Source organism: Bufo gargarizans, chromosome 10, assembly GCF_014858855.1.
Source record: "Bufo gargarizans isolate SCDJY-AF-19 chromosome 10, ASM1485885v1, whole genome shotgun sequence".
NCBI classification, from domain to species: domain Eukaryota; kingdom Metazoa; phylum Chordata; class Amphibia; order Anura; family Bufonidae; genus Bufo; species Bufo gargarizans.
In genome coordinates, this window is record NC_058089.1 from 63,828,771 (window position 1) to 63,847,882 (window position 19,112).

At 43.2% G+C, this 19,112-nt stretch overlaps 1 protein-coding gene across 4 annotated transcripts in view; it reads left to right on the forward strand.

Annotated features, from left to right (window-relative positions):
• Nucleotides 1-19,112, forward strand: part of DPP3 (dipeptidyl peptidase 3) — a 135,829-nt gene that overhangs the window by 79,362 nt on the left and 37,355 nt on the right. The gene's annotated exons all lie outside the window — the stretch shown is intronic.

Sequence of the window (19,112 nt, forward strand, 5' to 3'; positions counted from 1 at the left end):
AGTCCGTTTTTCTAAAATCTAAAACTTTTGTTTTTGTGTGATGTGACTCAGTCACTGTACTTATAGTAAACCACACTGACTGGTGATCACTAGATCCCAAGCTTTCCCCTACAGTAATATCAGATACCAAATTCCCATTTGTGAATACTAAATCTAAAATGGCCTCCTTCCGGGTTGGCTCCTCCACTTCTTGCTGTAGAGATAATCCCAGTAGGGAATTTAGAATATCTGTACTCCTGGCAGAACTAGCTATTTTGGTTTTCCAGTTTACATCTGGAAGATTGAAGTCTCCCATAATGATAACTTCCCCCTTCAATGTCATTTTAGCCATTTCCTCAACTAGTAGATCATCTAATTCTTTGACTTGGCTAGGTGGTCTATATATCACACCTACACGAGTTACCTTATGATTATCAAGCTGCAAGGTAACCCAAACTGACTCCAAATTGTTCTCGCTAACTTGTATCAAATTAGATTTTATGCTATCTTTCACATACAGGGCCAACCCTCCCCCCTTCTTGCCTACTCTGTCTTTCCTATATAGAGAGAACCCTGGTATTGATGTATCCCAGTCATTACTCCCCTTGAACCACGTTTCAGTAACAGCCACTACATCTATATTCTCAGATGCCATTATAGCCTCAAGTTCATTGATCTTATTCCCTAGACTGTGAGCATTTGTAGACAAGACTCTGAGCTTGTCATTTCTTAACCTTTGTGCTACTGGCCTCTTCTGGCATTGTTCCAGGGGGCAGTCGGACTGCTGGTTTATCACTCTTTTGCCCCCCTTTCCTAGTTTAAATGCTTCTTAGCAAATACTTGGAACTGTTCACCGAAGACATTCGTTCCCTTGAGAGAAAGATGCAAACCATCTTTCTTGTACAGTTCTTTTTCATTCCAACAAGAGCTAACATGAGACACAAAGCCAAACCCTTGGTTCAGACACCATTCACCAAGCCATACATATATCGCACATGCTTAAAATTATATCGCAATATAGATTTTAGGCCATGTCGCCCACCCCTAATTGATACTATTTTGGGGTGTGAAGAGACAAATGGCAATCTGGCCATTTTTATTTTTTTTACTGGTATAACATTCACTGTACAGGATAAATATGTTTATATTTTAATAGTACAGGGGTTTTGAGACCAGGCAAGTATCAAAGTGTGTGTTTATAATGTCAAAGTAGCCCTAAATTAGAGCATTTTAGATGCACTCTGGTGCTCCAAATCAATGTACCCCGAGGGGGTTAATATCCACGCGTGGTTGAGAGACTGGACACTGACACAGAAGTTGGTCAAAGCAATCTCTAACTTTTATTACATGGGGTAAGCGTATATACATTTTCAGAAGAGGGCAGTCTTTCACTGAGGCTTAAGCATTGTTTCATTGGTCAAAAAGGAAGAAGAGAGAGGAGATAGCACCCTGGCTTCTGCGCACCGGGTCCTACTTTGGAATGTGAACTAATGTAAACATCTGGTTACCATCGCCTTTTTGTAATGGAGTTTATCCTAACAAGAATACTGCCTACGTCATATGTGACACTTCAAAGAGGTGCTTCTCTATAGGCAGTGAATAATATATACATATCATCGAGCCATATAATTGGCTTATGCACTCCTTCACAGTCTATATGACTCTTGGGACACCTGTACAAAGATGAGAAAACAGACACTTCTCACAGCACAGCCCTTTGCCCCCCCCCCCCCCCTCTTCTCCAGTCTTGAAACAAAGAGGGGGTGGGTGGGTACTTGGAAGTAGAAAAAGTTAACTCATTACAATCCTAGATATACAAAAATATAGAATAAAATTCACACATCTTTAACAATAACATATACTCAGTAAATTAAAATGTCATCAAAAAGTCTTTTCAGTAATTAAAAAAGTGAAACTCGTATATTGTATAGATTCATTGCGCGCACACACTGTTCTATTTCAAGCGTTTATTTTAATGTTGATTATGGCTTACAGCTAATGAAAACCCAAAAGTCAGTATCCCAAAAAATTTGAATATTGTGAAAAAGTTCAATATTGCAGACTCATGCCATCGCACTCATCAGCTAATCAACACAAAACACCTCCAAAGGTTTCTTTAATCCTTTAAATGGTACCACAGTACCATTGCCCAGTACAGATCATTAGGCTACACAATCATGGGGAAGACTGCGGACTTGACCGTTGTCCAGCAGGCAGTTGTGGAGCATATTAATGGAAAGTAGAGTGGAAGTAGTATGTGTGGTAGACAGATGTGCACAAGCAACAGGGAAAACTGCAGCCTTGAAAGGATTGAGAAGAAAAGGCCATTCAATAATTTGGGGGAGATTCACATAGAGTGGATTGTGGCTGGAGTCACCACACATAGATGTGAAGAGCCACCACATACAGATGTATCGAGGACATGGGCTGCAACTGTTGCATTCCATGTGCTAAGCCACTCATGACCTAGAAACAACATCGGAATCGTCTTGGGCTACTTTCACATCAACGTTTTTCCTTTCCGGTATTGAAATCAGTCATAGGATCTCAATACTGTAGGAAATCTCTTCAGTTTTGTCCCCATTTATTGTCAATAAGGACAAAACTGAATGCAACGGATGCACCAGAATGCATTCCTTTCAGTTTGGTTTCGTTCCCATACCGGACAGAAACCCGCTACAAGTAGCAGTTTGAGTGTGTCATGTGATGTGGAGCAAGACAGATCTGGCATGAAACACAATGTACAGATGTAGCAGGGGTAACGCACACACTCTTAACTCAACTCAAATTTCTTAACTCATTGCGTTATCTTGAAACAATAGCCATTGAAAAGCAATTGCTTAACGCATTTAGTTGCATTGATAACATGTCTCAAAAGCATGTGTGTTAACCCTGCTACATCCGTAGGTCAATGGTGCCAGATCCATTTTCTCGGACACAAAAGAGAACTGATCCACGCCCATTGGCTTTACAATGGTTTTAGTGCCAGATTCTTCATAGCTATTGTATTATCCTAAAGTAAGTGTTTTTACTGATCAATGATGGATCTAGCAAAAATGCAGATGTGAAAGTAGCCTTACCTTGGCTATGGAGAAAAAGCACTGGACTGTTACTTAGTGGTCCAAAGTTGTTTTCAGATGAAAGTAAAATTTACATTTGGAAATAAAGATCCCAGAGTCTGGAGGAAGAGTGGAGAGACGCACACGGGTCAAGGTGCTTGAGGTCCAGTGTGAAGTTTCCAGTCAGTCATGGTTTGGGGAGTTATGTCATCTGCCGGTGTTAATCCACTGTGTTGGACTACATGCACATGACCGTTCCTTTTTTTAGGTCCGCGGATCCGCAAAAAACGGAAGCCGTCCGTGTGCCTTCCGCAATTAACGGAACGGATGGCCTATTGTAGAAATGCCTATTCTTGTCTGCAAAACGGACAAGAAAAGGACGTTATATTTATTTATTTTTTTGCGGGGCTACAGAACAGTGCAACGGATGCGGACAACACACTGAGTGCTGTCCGCATCTTTTGCGGCCCCATTGAAGTGAATGGGTCCGCACCCAAGCTGCAAAAACTGCGGCTCGGATGCGGACCAAAACAACGGCTTTGTGCATGTAGCCTTATATGAAGTCCAAAGTCAGTGCAGCCGTCTACTGGGAAATCTTAGAGCACTTCATGCTTCTCTCTGCTTACAAGCTTTATGTACATGCAGATTTCATTTTCCAGCAGGACTTGGTACTACTTTTGGCAGTGTGGGCAGTTGACAATACATGGTTTAATAACCATGGTATCATTGTGCTTCATTGGCTAGCAAACTTGCCTGCCCTTAGCCATAGAGAATCTGAGGTTTTGTTAAAAGGAAGATGAGACACAGACCCAAAATACAGATGAGCTGAAGGCTGCTATCAAAGCAACTTGGGCTTCCATAACACCTCAAGATAAAATGGTAGAACAGATAGTGATTGGTGTGAAGTACTGGACAAAAGCGGCGGTGCCCTTAATGGGGTAGGTTCAAACTCCTTAAGCAGTGTATGAAAGTAGTTGTCATATGGAACCATAAACGCGGAGAACTGAGTTCATATTCTGCTATCAAAGGTGGCAATCGCAAGTCCGTGTTTCGCATATAAAAAGACAGCTGTCATAAGTCTATACTTCACATGCGATGAACCTGTTATCCACCTCCAGTCTGTAGTCAGATCTCGGTCTTTTTTTTTTTTTTTTTTTTTTTTTTTTTTTGCCTCTGCCCCTGGAAAGACGCTCAGCCTTTGGTTTGTTGGCCCTGAGAACTTCTTAGGAGGGCTATAGCAGAGCGCAAAACTCTGCCTCCCACCCCTATCTTCTCTCTCTACCTGCGCTTTGCAGCCCCAGGTTCTGCCGTGGTTGAGTGGGATCAGCAGGCAGGAGGATTAGGCCCACATCTGTGGAAGGCTGGGGCCGAGCCTTTCTCTTGCTTTGGACTGGAGAGGAAGCGGCGCTTCGGGGCTGCCGGGCCGCTCACGTGATCACAAGTGGGCGTTTCCGGCGTAGTGACGCCGGAACCCGGAAATAGCGAGGCAGGCCGGTTTAAAAATGGAGGCTGACAGAGCCTTGTGTGTTTGGCGTGGTGATCACAGGATGTCTCTGCCTCCTCAGGCAGATGTGGGGAAAAATATCTCTGACCCTCCTAGGGCCCTCAGCCCAGTAAGATTAATCTGTTTTCCTCTTAATGTGTTTGCCACGATCACCCAGTGCATTAGCCAATGTCTGAGGTGTTTTTTTTCAATACTATTTCTTCTTTAGTTACCTTTTGGTGGTGGTTCTTGCTCGGGTTAGAGTCTATTTTCATCATGATTCCCTCTGTTTTAGGGTAAGACCTCTGGGAAATCTGTAGACCCACCACTAAAAACCAAAATATGTGCTTTATGCAAGAAACTGCTTTCTTCCTCATACAAAAAGCAGATATGTGTCAGATGCACAGAGAAGGTAGTTTTAGAAGAAAGCCCTTCTATTATGGAAAATCTTAGAGCACTCATTAAATAAGAGGTTACAAAGTTTTCTAATCAAGCCTAGAGACCTTCCACCTCTAGATCAGATCCTCAACAGTATGGAGGAGGACTTAGAGCTGGATGAAGGGGAATTAGCTGATAATTCAGATTCTGCCTCTGAAGACTATTCTGGAACGCTGCTGTGTTCAGTGGATGTAACTGAAGCCTTATTAAAAACTATACATGCTACCATTAATGTAGAAGACGTTAAAGAAGCATATTCGATCCAAGATCAATTATTTAAAAGGCTTGGAGAAAAAAGAGGAGGGTGTTTCCAGTACATGACACAATTAAGAAGTTAAGTAATAAATGGAAAGATACGGAAAAAAGATCAGGGATTTCTAAATTGTTCAAGAGAAAATATCCATTTGAGGAACTGGATTCTGCGTTCTGGGACAAGACTCCTAAAGTTGATACTGCAGTAGCAAGAATCTCAAAGAAATCCTCTTTACCTTTTGAGGATGTAAGACTTTTGAGGGAGCCTATGGATAAAAAAAAATTTCCATCTTGAAAAGGTCCTGGGAGGCAAACATTGCTTTTCTTAGACCAGGGATTGCCGCAACCCTTACAGCTGGAACCTTGTCCTTTTTGGTTATCTCAATTAGAAGAGCATGTAACCTCAGATACTCCAAGGGAAAATTTATTCTGGCTTCTTTACCAGTCCTAAAAAAGGCTTCAAGTTGTATTGCTGACGCCTCCATGTGGTTAAACTGGTGACTAGATCGACTGCCTTATCTACTAACTCGGCCAGAAGAACAATATGGCTCAGATCCTGGTCTGGGGATGCAACATCCAAATCAAGACTGTGCAGCATCCCATGCGAGGGGGACAGTCTTTTTGGGTCTGTTCTTGATGATATTTTGGAGAAGGCCTCAGGCAGGGAAAAAGTGTTTTCCCATGGAATAAAAACATTTTTATTTTATTTTTTGGGGAGTCGATCCTTTCGTATGCGAAGGAAGGGCAGGCAAGACTAAGAGAAAAAAGAAATTACGTGCCACTGGCAGACATCTATAGGCAGAGGAAAAGACTTCCTGTTCAACCAGGATAAATCTGCCAGACAGTCTAACAAATGATGCCAGCAGTACAGTGGGAGGAAGATTTAAGAATTTCACTTCTGCCTGGGAAGAGATATCTTCCTCCCCTTGGATTCTATCCCTAATCATGTCAGGTTACAGGATATAATTCAACTCCTACTCTCTAGAAATGTTCATGGTAAACGAAACTTTAAATCCAGAAAAACAACTTCTCCTGGAAATCCTAAAATAATGTGTTTCCAGCACCGTCTGATCAAGAGAAGGAAGAGAAAAATGGAACTCACAGGGCTATAAGAAACTTAAAAGGCCTGATCAAGTTCGTAAGTTACAAAAACTTTGAGATGGAAATGATCATCAACAAAAAATCTTTTAACAAAAGACTGCTTTATGGTAACATTAGATCTGGCGAACTCCTACTATCACGTCCCCATGCCTCTTGAACCCCAATGGACGTTGAATAATAATGAGCGCTTCCATGGAAGCGGTAAACCTTCTGTACTTAGGCTGTGCACAGCGTGAGGGTGCTCTGTGACTTCACGCTGTGCGTTGCAGTTTAGAGCACAGGAGTGAGGAGAGAGAGAAAATTGCAGGTGGCATCCAGGAGCAGGAGAGGTAAGTGTTTTTTTTATTTTATAAAAAAATGAGGCTGCTGGGGGCATAATGGGGGCTATTGAGATGCATAATGGGGGCTATTGAGATGCATAATGGGGGCTATTGAGATGCATAATGGGGGCTATTGAGATGCATAATGGGGGCTATTGAGATGCATAATGGGGGCTATTGAGATGCATAATGGGGGCTATTGAGATGCATAATGGGGGCTATTGAGAGGCATAATGGGGGCTATTGAGAGGCATAATGGGGGCTATTGAGAGGCATAATGGGGGCTATTGAGAGGCATAATGGGGGCTATTGAGAGGCATAATGGGGGCTAATTAGAGGCATAATGGGGGCTAATTAGAGGCATAATGGGGGCTAATTAGAGGCATAATGGCTAATTAGGCTATTAGAGGCATAATGGGGCTAATGAGGCATATGGGCGCTAATGAGGCATAATAGCCCCCATTATGCCTCTTTAGAGCCCATTATAAGCCATTATGCCTCATTAGCGCCCATTATAAGCCATTATGCCTCATTAGCCCACATTATGCCTCTTATTAGCCCCCATAGGCCTAATTAGCTTCCATATTCCTAATTAGCCCCCATTATGCCTCATTTGCCCCTAATTAGAGGCATAATGGGGGCTAATGAGGCCTATGGGAGCTAATTAGGTATATGGGGGCTAATGAGGCATAATGTGGGCTAATGAGGCATAATGTGGGCTAATGAGGCATAATGGGGGCTAATGAGGCATGGGGGCTCATATGGGGGTGATAAGAGGCATAATGGGTGCTAATTAGCAATAAGGGCTGATATGGGGGTGATGAGAGGCATAATGGGGGCTAATAAGAGGCATAATGGGGTCTAACGAGGCATAAGGGCTGATATGGGGGCTAATGAGAGGCATGGGGGCTGATATGGGAGTGATGAGAGGCATAAATAATAACAGTGTCATCCACAGATGCCCCCATAACAGTATGTCTTCCACAGATCCACCATAACAGTGCACCTGCGCACTGATGAGACAGAAAGAAGGGGAAAGAATCTGCAGAAGCAAGCAGAGGACGGCACAGCAGACGACTGAATAGCTTGTTTTGTAAGTAAATTGTTATTATAAATGTATCCCTGCATACCGCAATTCTCTCGTATTTTGTAATCTTATTTATATATACTTATTTTGGTTTTGTCGCCACTGCCATCCATGTAGATCACCAGAGGCTTTTAAGGTTAGCTGTCTATATTCAAGGTCAACTCCAGCACTTACAATTTCAGGCTCTCCCCTTCTGCCTTTCTTCAGCTATGAGGATATTTACAAATATTATATCCTAAATTTCAAGCCGGTTCCATCAACAAGGGATCTTATTCATTCCATATCTCGACAACTTTCTTTTTGCAGCAAAAACAGAACAGAAGCAGCTTTGACCTCATTAGGTTGGATGATAAATACAGAAAAATCCTATCTCCAGCCTTGCGCGTGATGACCTTTATTCCTCAAGAGAAGATGCAAGTCTTGGTCGAGAAAATAAAATGGTTTCTGCAATCAAAATTGGTATCGGAGACATTATGACAGTGTTGGTCCTTTTTAACTTCAACCCTTCCAGCGGTAAAATTTGGCTCAGGCCCATATCTGAGTGCCCCCAGTCCTTTCTTCTTGGGACAGAAGTCAGTCATTCCTGGACAAAAAAGTATCACTCCCTCTGAGTGTAAAACACTCCCTTTACTGGTGGCTGATCCAAAAGAATCTAAACCAGTGGGTTCCTTGGAGACAAAAAAAAAACTGGTAGTCATCACCACGGATGCGAGTGGCTCAGGATGGGGAGCACACTGCAATCGAGAGGTGATAGAAGGCTCTTGGAACATGGCCCTGACCAGATAATCCTCAAATGTAAAATAACTGAATGCATTATTGAATTCTCTGAGCGGACAGAATTTTCAGGTTAGCAGAAGAACATCTTTCCATCTCAGCGCAAGGAGATCAGAATGCCCTAGCAGATTATCTGAGCAGAAAGACCCTCAGAGAAGGGGAATGGTCTCTGTGACGAATACCACACCTCGTGCCCGCTTGACGTCTCCTTCGTCAAACTCACAAGACTCTGTATGGTCACGGGTTACCGAAAACATGACGTTACGCCCTCCAGAGGAGCAGGTAAAGTCAGCGTGGTAGAGTTTACACATACACCTCCTGTCCACGTGGGCATAGAGAGGCAACAAGCTGAGAGCCTTTTCACTGCCGCAGTGAAAACAGTGCTGTCTCAGCCTCGGGTATCTGCCACCAGCTCTTGTTTGATATAGGCCCGGTCCGCTAACAGTTTTTTATATAGCGGTGGTGTCAGCGGTTTCCAGGTCTCTCCAAACACATTTGCACGATGTGACCCCTTTTCAGAGAAAGACACCGCTCGCTGGCTTTCATGGGCTTAAGACCTGTAGCTGGCCGCTCCCCTCCCTGCCCCTGGGAAGGGTCCTCCCCTCCTTCTCTGGTGCTGGCAGAAAATGACCCATAAAACCCGTTAGGGCTCATAGACCAGAATGCCGCCAGAAGATGGTTCCAGGCCCAATTGATCCACCTGAATTCTGGCTACAACTGGAGTCCAATCATGGTACTGTTATTTGGTTTCTGTGGGGAGATGAGTATATCTCCCCTCCCAGGCATCCTAGTCTCAAGCCAGGACTACGTGGATGTTTGGCTTTGCCCCAGGATCGCATGGATGGATGGACAATATATAATTCCTTATAACTCGCCGGCCCCAATATGTCTGCTAATCTGATTGAACTGGGGAAGGTTGGGGACCCCATACTGAGAGATCCTTCCGGTTAACTTGGCCTGGCTCCTAGCTGCTGGAAGAGGTGAAATATAAATATAAATAGTTGTAATCTGCTCTCCAATATCTTTGTGTAAGGAAAAGTAAAAATCTCAACCGCAGTCAGCCAAAGGTGTTCTCATATTAAGTTCTGCTGAGCATCTGTCCCGCCCTGCTCAGTCTGTTTTCTTTACTCACAAAAGGTGTAAAAGTGGCTGGCCCAAAACAAGGATACAGGAAGTGATGACATAGGAAGACAAGACGCCATCATTTAGAATAACCTAACCAATAAACTCATGTATACAATAATCTACCATTACCACTGGAGTGAACTTCATCCATCCTTGCTCAGTGATCAATACCAGATAAAGTTACTATGATCCTCATGCATGTTTATTTACAGTACAGCGACATTATCTCCAGCAGCTGATCAGGCGCACTAGAGACAACAAACGCAAGTTCCTTTCGTTATATTGTTCTCTTAACAAATGCATCCACGCCAAGCCAATAAATCTGCGTCTTGCGCGGGGGCCCTATTTGGCGTCCAGACATCAGCCAACAAAGCGCTGCTCTGCTGAACACATCAGCCACCCCCAGCCCACAGCCCAGTGCTTAGTACATGGACCATTCCAGGACATACACGGGAAGATATCTACTCCAATGGTTTACCCTGACACTGAGAGACATGATGAGAATACACAATATATTAAATACACATCCTAAAAAAAAATCCACAACAGAGGTGCGAGTCTATCCACCTGGGGCATCCTTTGAGCTAGGCCCCCCTGTGGATTTCAACCATCTGCTTGTCAGATGGCAAAGGTAGTGGAGTGAAAGCCTGTTTGCATGTGGACTGACAAAAAGGTGAATCGGATGAGAATCAGGGCTGCCAGTAAATGATGATCCATAATCCTCACAGGACAATCCATATTCCTCAGTCTCTGGATCAAAAAGCCTTCGACCCAATTTGCAAAAGATGGGGATCCCCGATTTCTGGATCTTTTTGTGACAAGAGACAACAAGAAAATAGTTCCCTTCTGCTCCCTGTCCTATCAAGACAGACCTTTTCTGGTGGATGCCTTTTCTGCTCCTTGGCTGAAGGGCTTTCTGTATGCCTTTCCTCCTCCTACCTCTCGTTCCCAAATGTCTAGCAAAAATTGCGGAAGAGAACTGTCAAGTAATCCTGGTGGCTCTGTTTGCCAAGAATATCCTGGTTTCCTCTCCTGTTTCAACCGTCAAGAGGGGATTATTGGCGTCTTCCTCAGGTTACATAGCTTCTTATACTGGGTCCAGTAATACATCCGAACTCAACCCCTCAACCTGGATGTTGAACGTGACATCTTAAAGGAAAGGGGCCTTTCGCATTCAGTGATTACTACCCTACTTAAGAGCAGGAAACCAATTACCTAAAAAATCGTGGAAGGCTTTTCTGTATTTTCTTTCCGCAGGTTCCTGGGACCCGTCCATGGTTCCGAATATAAAAAATCATCTTGGATTTTCTTCAGAAAGGCCTAGACATGGGTCTTAGAGTAAATACATTGAAGGTACAGATAGCTGCCCTATCTGCCTTCCTAGACATCAAAGTGGAAGAAATAGAGCTAGTAAAGAGATTTATAAAAGGAGTCTTATAGCATCAGGCCTGTCTTCCGTTCTTCAGTAAACCTAGTTTTATCTGGCTTATTAGATCCTCCATTTGAGCCCGTTAGTGATATTACCCTAAAGTTACTCTAGTTAAAAATGGCCTTTTTAGTGGCCATTACTACAGCCAGAAGGGTAGGAGAAATTCAGGCTTTTTCATGTAAGCCCCCTTACTTGTCTATCCTGGATGACCAAATTATTCTGAAGCATTCTCCTGCCTATTTACCAACTTTTTTTTTTTTTTTTTATAGATTTCACGGTCAGCAAAAAGTTTCCCTACCTTCCTTTTGTCCTCAGGAAGATTCTTCTTGACAGTCTAAATTCCATAATCTAGATGTCAGGAGGTGTGTTCTACAATACGTATAATCCACAGAGCAGTCAAGAAAGTCAGACCATTTTTTTTTATCCAGTTTCGGCGTCCAAATAAAAGACAGGCAGCAAGTAAAGCAACCATTGCACGTTGGTTAAAAATTACCATTTCTCTGGTTTATTTTAAGAAAGGGGTCGATATTCCAAAAGGGTTAAAAGCCCATTCTACAAGATCTAGCCAGATCAACTTCCTGGGCAGAAGGTGCCTCAGCATCACTTGATCAAATCTGCAAGGCTGCTACCTGGGCAAATCCATCTACTTTTTTCAGACACTATAAGCTAGATATTGCATATAACAAAGACTTATCCTTTGGACGTAAAGTCCTTTCTGCGGCTGTCCCACCCTAGAGGATGTTTGCTCTGCTAATCTTCCTGCTGGTGCTGTTGGGGAGGCTTATGGAAAAGATTAAAATTACTCTTACCGGTAATTGGATTTTCCATATAACCTCCACAACTGCACCACTTTTTTCCCTCCCTCGCTTAACAAAATTGTTTTTTTTGACAAGTTACGATGAACGGATGTTTATTATCTTGTTTTTTGTTGTTTATATAAAGTTTTTTCTGTTCTGCATCAATTCCGTGTCCTAGGTTGCGAACTGGAGGAGGTAACGGGGAGGAGCTTTTTAGATTATTGGTCTCCATGTTGTTTCCTGGCCCTGGGAGGCAGGATATCCTCCTGTTGGTGCCGTTGTGGAGGCTATATGGAAAATCCAATTACCGGTAAGCGTAATTTTCATCGAGATACTAACGTTTGGGTTTTCATTAGCTGTAAGCCATAATTGTCAACGTTAAAGGAAATAAACACTTGAAATAAATAACTCTGTGTAATAAATCTATATAATGAGTTTCACTTTTAAAATTAAATTACTGAGATTAACTTTTTGATGATATTGAAATTTATTGAGATGCACAAATAGATGGAGTTGGTGACTTGCAATGGTAGGTGTGCTGGTCTATCTAAATGGGACCATGAACAGTGTTGAGATCACCTTAATAAGCTATTACTAGGAAGACATTCACATACGTTCTGCACTAACCTAATAAAAAAGGAATAATTCAGATCATTTGGGACATAAACATTTAAAGGGGATCTCCAGGAATTAAGAAAATAAAAATACTTTAATATTACTTTATTATAAATATATTCCCAAATATCTTTCATTAGTTATAATGGTTTGTTTTCTCTAGGGAAAATCATATTAAACTGTATTTAGCATAATAATCCCTTACCAGCAGTGCAGAGAGTAGGATGAGGCGGCTCCATAGCTCAGTGTTGTGAAGTAACTTGTCCTCCTGTGTGATTAGGACAGGTTTGTGTTTGTGTTTTATTTCCCCTGATGATTGCTACTCAGACAAAACAAGCAGTTATAACTAATGAAAGGTATTTGGGAATATATTTATAATAAAGTATTATTTAGGCATTTTCATTTTCTTAATTCCCGACATCTGCCGTACATGTCCAGCACAGCAGGAAGTTACTTCTCCCAATCCGCCCTACATGTACCGCACTGATCAGGAGGGCACAGAAGCTGTGTGCATCCGATCAGGACAGGAACCCGGCTGAAGTCTCTGATGCCGGAGGGTTAACCCCTAAGATTCCACAGTCAATGCTGACAGCTGCATCGATGGGGTTTAGAAGATGATGAAACCGCTTAATTTCCTCGCATCTATGGGGTTGCAGAGAGGGGCTCCCTCTATGACCTCACTGGCTCCCTGCACTGTGATGATGGGAGACCAATGACTGCTATGACAATTGAGACCTCGGGAGGCCTAAAGGGTGTGGTGTGTCTTAGATGATACCAGCTGGGCGCAGCATACTATGCGCTGAAATGCCATATCTGTGGAAAACTTCCATTTTGCACCTCCTACTGCTCGTTAATTTCTTCAAACACCTGTGGTGTCAAAATGCCCACTGAACTTCTTGATAAATAACTTGAGGGGTGTAGTTTCCAAAATGAGGCACTTTTAAAGGTGGTTTCCAACTGTATGGGTATCTAGGGGCTCTGCAATTGTGATGTGGCACCTGAACACCATTCCAGCAAAATTTGTGCTCCAAAAGCCAAATGGCGCTGCCTCCCTTTGAGTCCTGTCATGTGTCCATACAGCAGCTTTCACTCTGCACAGTCTGATTTAATGCATTAATGCAAAATATCTGTGGTGTCAAAATGCTCATTTCATCCCTTAGGCTATTTTCACACTAGCGTTTGGGGCTCCGCTTGTGAGTTCCGTTCAAAGGCTCTCACAAGCGGCCCGAACGCATCCGTCCAGCACTAATGCATTCTGAGTGGACGCGGATCCGCTCAGAATGCATCAGTCTGGCAGCGTTCAGCCTCCGCTCAGCAGGCGGACACCTGAACGTTGCTTGCAGCGTTCGGGTGTCCGCCTGGCCGTGCGGAGGCGTGCGGATCCGTCCAGACTTACAATGTAAGTCAATGGGGACGGATCCGTTTGAAGATGACACACTATGGCTCAATCTTCAAACGGATCCGTCCCCCATTGACTTTCAATGTAAAGTCTGGACGGATCCGTTCAGGCTACTTTCACACTTAGAAATTGTTTTACAATATAATGCAGACGGATCCGTTCTGAACGGAGCCACCATCTGCGTTCTATGAGTGGATCCATCTCAGACGGATCCGCTCTGTACGCTAGTGTGAAAGTGGCCTTAAAGGGGTATTCCCATTACAATGATCACTGTTAAATCTGTTAATGATTTGACAGTGATCATTTTTGTATATACATTTAATTACCCAATTCCCACCCTTTTTGAGAAAATAAGTCCCATCTTACCTGATCGTTGTCTTTCGTCTCCAATGGTTACGGCCACCTCTCCTGTCGAATCCCGGCTGGGCCGCGCTTGCGCAGAAGACTGAATATTTTCTCCCTGCCGGGCAATGTCCAGAACGCACGTGCCGCCGCAAACATGCACGCCGGCTCTGTACTATACAGCCCAGGAATAAGTCACCATGGCGCCCGGCCGGGAGAAAGTCTTCTGCGCAACCGCGGCCCAGCCAGGAGAAGACGGCAATCAAGCCCAGCCGAATCCAGGAAGTGAACGTCGCGCTCAACGAAGGGAAGTATGAAGATGGGAATACCCCTTTAATAAATACCTTGAGTGGTGTAGTTTCCAAAATTGGGTAACTTCAGGAGTTCTATTTATTATTTCACCCCAGAACCTTACACTTGCCAGAACAAGATGTATAAATCACATTGGGCCTCAAATGCACATTGTGTTCTTTTTCTCCCGATCCCTGGTGTATGTCCAGGCAAACGATTAGAGCCACATGTAGGGTTTTTTATAAAACCAGAAATCCTAGCATAATAAGATGGCTTGCTTTTAACACTGGCACATGATGGGCACAACATATTTGACACTGAATTGGCATATTATGAAAAAAATGCAATTCTCACTTTGCACCTACTGTGAATACATTTTTGAAAATTAGCTGTTGGGTTAAAATGCTCCGCTTGGTAAATACCGCGAGGGGTGTGGTTTTTAAAATGGGGTCACTTCTTGGGGATTTGTTTATTTCCCATGTTGAACTCCTTGCCTTATCCTTTGGATAAGTAAAAGCATTCCAAAGTGAAGTTACACATGTCAGATTTGCAAAGTTTGGCCATGTCAGGAAGGTACAAAATGGCTGTGTCCTGATTTGGTTAATAAAACAATAAGTCTGTTCAGCAGTTCTTGAATATAGGGTGATTATCACGCAACCAGTGTGTTTAGTGCAAAAATACCATGTGTATTTTCAATCTAGTAATACTGTATGTCAAAAATAATAACCAGGGGGCACACTTGAAAGGTAATGGAGTGCCAGCTAATAGCCCCTATAACCTATACAATAACTACAACCAGAAGGACTATATAAAAAAACACAAATCCAATATGTATAAAATATATCCATCTTTATTTAGCACCACAACATTAAAATATTGTATACAATATGTCCTTACATAAATGTGTGCAAGTGGTCAAATATAAGGACAATCCTAAATGCCTGGACAACCCACAATAAATAGCTAAGTAGACACACTGCTAGGACATCCAATGAAGACCCCTGAGGTTATTCCCTCAATATGTGTGGGGCCTGGCTTGTGTGCCTACTAGTGCCTGGATGCCTATTCTCACATCATGGGTATTGTTGTGTAACATTTTGCATTTGGCATTCGCCGCTCAGGATTTTAATAGTTGAGGCATTTTTGGACGCAGCTTTTTTGTTTTATTTTTTGTTTCCCAATTTTACTTATAAAAAATATAAAGGGGGGGGGGAGGGGTTTTAAACTCTTAAAATTTTAATACTTTTTAAATTAGATTTTTTTTCTTTTACTTTTTTTTAACAATACATTTTAGCCCCCTTAGGGGGCTAGAACCTGGGATCTTTTGAGCCCTTGTCCCATTCATTCTAATAGAAATCTTAGGGTAAATGGCATCATACTGCACTCCCTACTGAGCTGCAGCCCTCTGCCTTGCCTCACAGATGCCGCGATAGGCGTTGACGTCAAATGACTGAGGAATCGCTGCTCCCTGTATTATGTACAGGTCCTTCTAAAAAAAATTAGCATATTGTGATAAAGTTAATTATTTTCTGTAATGTACTGATAAACATTGGACTTTCAAATATTTTAGATTCATTACACATCAACTAAAGTAGTTCAAGCCTTTTTATTGTTTTAATATTGATGATTTTGGCATACAGCTCATGAAAACCCAAAATTCCTATCTCAAAAAATTAGCATATCATGAAAAGGTTCTCTAAACGAGCTATTAACCTAATCATCTGAATCAACTAATTAACTCTAAACACCTGCAAAAGATTCCTGAGGCTTTTAAAAACTCCCAGCCTGGTTCATTACTCAAAACCGCAATCATGGGTAAGACTGCCGACCTGACTGCTGTCCAGAAGGCCATCATTGACACCCTCAAGCAAGAGGGTAAGACACAGAAAGAAATTTCTGAACGAATAGGCTGTTCCCAGAGTGCTGTATCAAGGCACCTCAATGGGAAGTCTGTGGGAAGGAAAAAGTGTGGCAGAAAATGCTGCACAACGAGAAGAGGTGACCAGACCCTGAGGAATATTGTGGAGAAGGACCGATTCCAGACCTTGGGGGACCTGCGGAAGCAGTGGACTGAGTCTGGAGTAGAAACATCCAGAGCCACCGTGTACAGGCGTGTGCAGGAAATGGGCTACAGGTGCCGCATTCCCCAGGTCAAGCCACTTTTGAACCAGAAACAGCGGCAGAAGCGCCTGACCTGGGCTACAGAGAAGCAGCACTGGACTGTTGCATGTCATTCGGAAATCAAGGTGCCAGAGTCTGGAGGAAGACTGGGGAGGGGGAAATGCCAAAATGCCTGAAGTCCAGTGTCAAGTACCCATGGTCAGTGATGGTCTGGGGTGCCATGTCAGCTGCTGGTGTTGGTCCACTGTGTTTTATCAAGGGCAGGGTCAATGCAGCTAGCTATCAGGAGATTTTGGAGCACTTCATGCTTCCATCTGCTGAAAAGCTTTATGGAGATGAAGATTTCATTTTTCAGCACGACCTGGCACCTGCTCACAGTGCCAAAACCACTGGTAAATGGTTTACTGACCATAGTATTACTGTGCTCAATTGGCCTGCCAACTCTCCTGACCTGAACCCCATAGAGAATCTGTGGGATATTGGGAAGAGAAAGTTGAGAGACGCAAGACCCAACACTCTGGATGAGCTTAAGGCCGCTATCGAAGCATCCTGGGCCTCCATAACACCTCAGCAGTGCCACAGGCTGATTGCCTCCATGCCACACCGCATTGAAGCAGTCATTTCTGCAAAAGGATTCCCGACCAAGTATTGAGTGCAGAACTGAACATAATTATTTGAAGGTTGACTTTTTTTTTTGTATTAAAAACACTTTTCTTTTATTGGTCGGATGAAATATGCTAATTTTTTGAGATAGGAAATTTGGGTTTTCATGAGCTGTATGCCAAAATCATCAATTTTAAAACAATAAAAGGCTTGAACTACTTCAGTTGGTGTGTAATGAATCTAAAATATATGAAAGTCTAATGTTTATCAGTACATTACAGAAAATAATGAACTTTATCACAATATGCTAATTTTTTGAGAAGGACCTGTATATTCCTATTCTCCAAGTCATTAATCTTGGGCAACAGGCTTTCTATTTTTTTTTTCTCTTCTCTATTTGCAATGGCATCTTCCAGATGGGAGAGAATTTTGACAGTCTATTACAAAACATTTAGACTTCTCAGTGATCTGCGCTGTAATATGCTCACCTGAAATGATTGATTGCAACCAAGAGTCATTTTTTGTCATTGGCATATCAGCGATGGTTTTAGCCAGTTGTTGGTGCTTTACTAGTGTCGGAGGGAGAGTGACCGCCTTATGGAGGCCTATTTTTAACCCCCTTCAGGGATGCATTAGAGGCTGTTTTGTTATGCAAGCTGGTGTGGACCCACTGCGCCACTGACTGGCTATACTCTGGAGTGGGTGTGACTAAGCTACTACCTGGTCTTCACTAGAGCATCTGATGGTGAGGATAGGCTTGGGCCGTTAGGGTAGTTGCCAGGTGCCACTCCAGAGCAGTCCCCAAGTCAGTGGCAGCTGACCAGGGTGTCAGAGATACTGGTGCAGGCACCGAGGGGAAGTCCGGGAGCAGGGCAGGCAAAGATCAAGCAAGGTCCGTGAACAAAGTCTGAGGTCAGAGGCAGGCTGCAAACAGGCAAAATCCGATAATTCCAAAAGCGGGATCCTGTACACAGCAAAGCAGAACTTCAAAAACACTTTAACACTTGAAACTAGACAAGCTAGTGACCATGATTTGCTGAGGCATCTTCCAGTTGTAGGAAACGCCTTTAAATACTACCTGCAATCCAGCCGTAGGCTGGTAAGACGGAGGGTGTGTACGTGCTGCCTCACAAGTGAGGAGAGACACACCCATACAAGCCCCAACAGTACAGGTCTCCAGCAAGAAGTAAACTCTGGCATGGAGCACGGCTGCAACATTTAAGCTAGCTGTTACCCGTGCTTGTCAGCACAGCGCATGGCAGCAGGAGGGAAAGAGGGAGCAACAGCGCTGGCACGGTCTGCTGGGCTAGCACTGTTGATGCTTTCAAATTTTTCCATATGCCACAACAGAAGTGGGCAAATTGTGAAACATAGTATTATTATGGAGGCTCAGACTCTTTGCTGAAGTCAGTTATGTCACAAGATGGCGCTGTAACACTAGAGAAAAATAGCTTATCTAAGGGTACTTTCACAATAGCGTTATTCTTTTCTGGCATCGAGTTCTGTCCTAGGGGCTCAATACCGGAAAAGAACTGATCAGTTCTATCCTAATGCATTCTGAATGGAGAGCAATCCGTTCAGTACGCATCAAGATGTCTTCAGTTCAGTCTTTGCCATTTCAGGGAGGAGAAAATACATCAGCAGGCTGCGGTTTTCTCTATGGCCAAAAAGACTAAACACTTGCCGGAATGCCAGATCCGGCATTAATTTACATTGGAGTGTATTAGTGCCAGATCCAGCATTAAGTGTTCCGGAAAAAAGGATCCGTTTTTCCGGATGACACCGGAGAGACGGATCCAACATTTTAATGCATTTATCAGACGGATCCACATCCGGATGCGTCTGACAAATGCCATCAGTTTGCATACGTTTTGCCAGATCCGGCAGGCAATTTCGA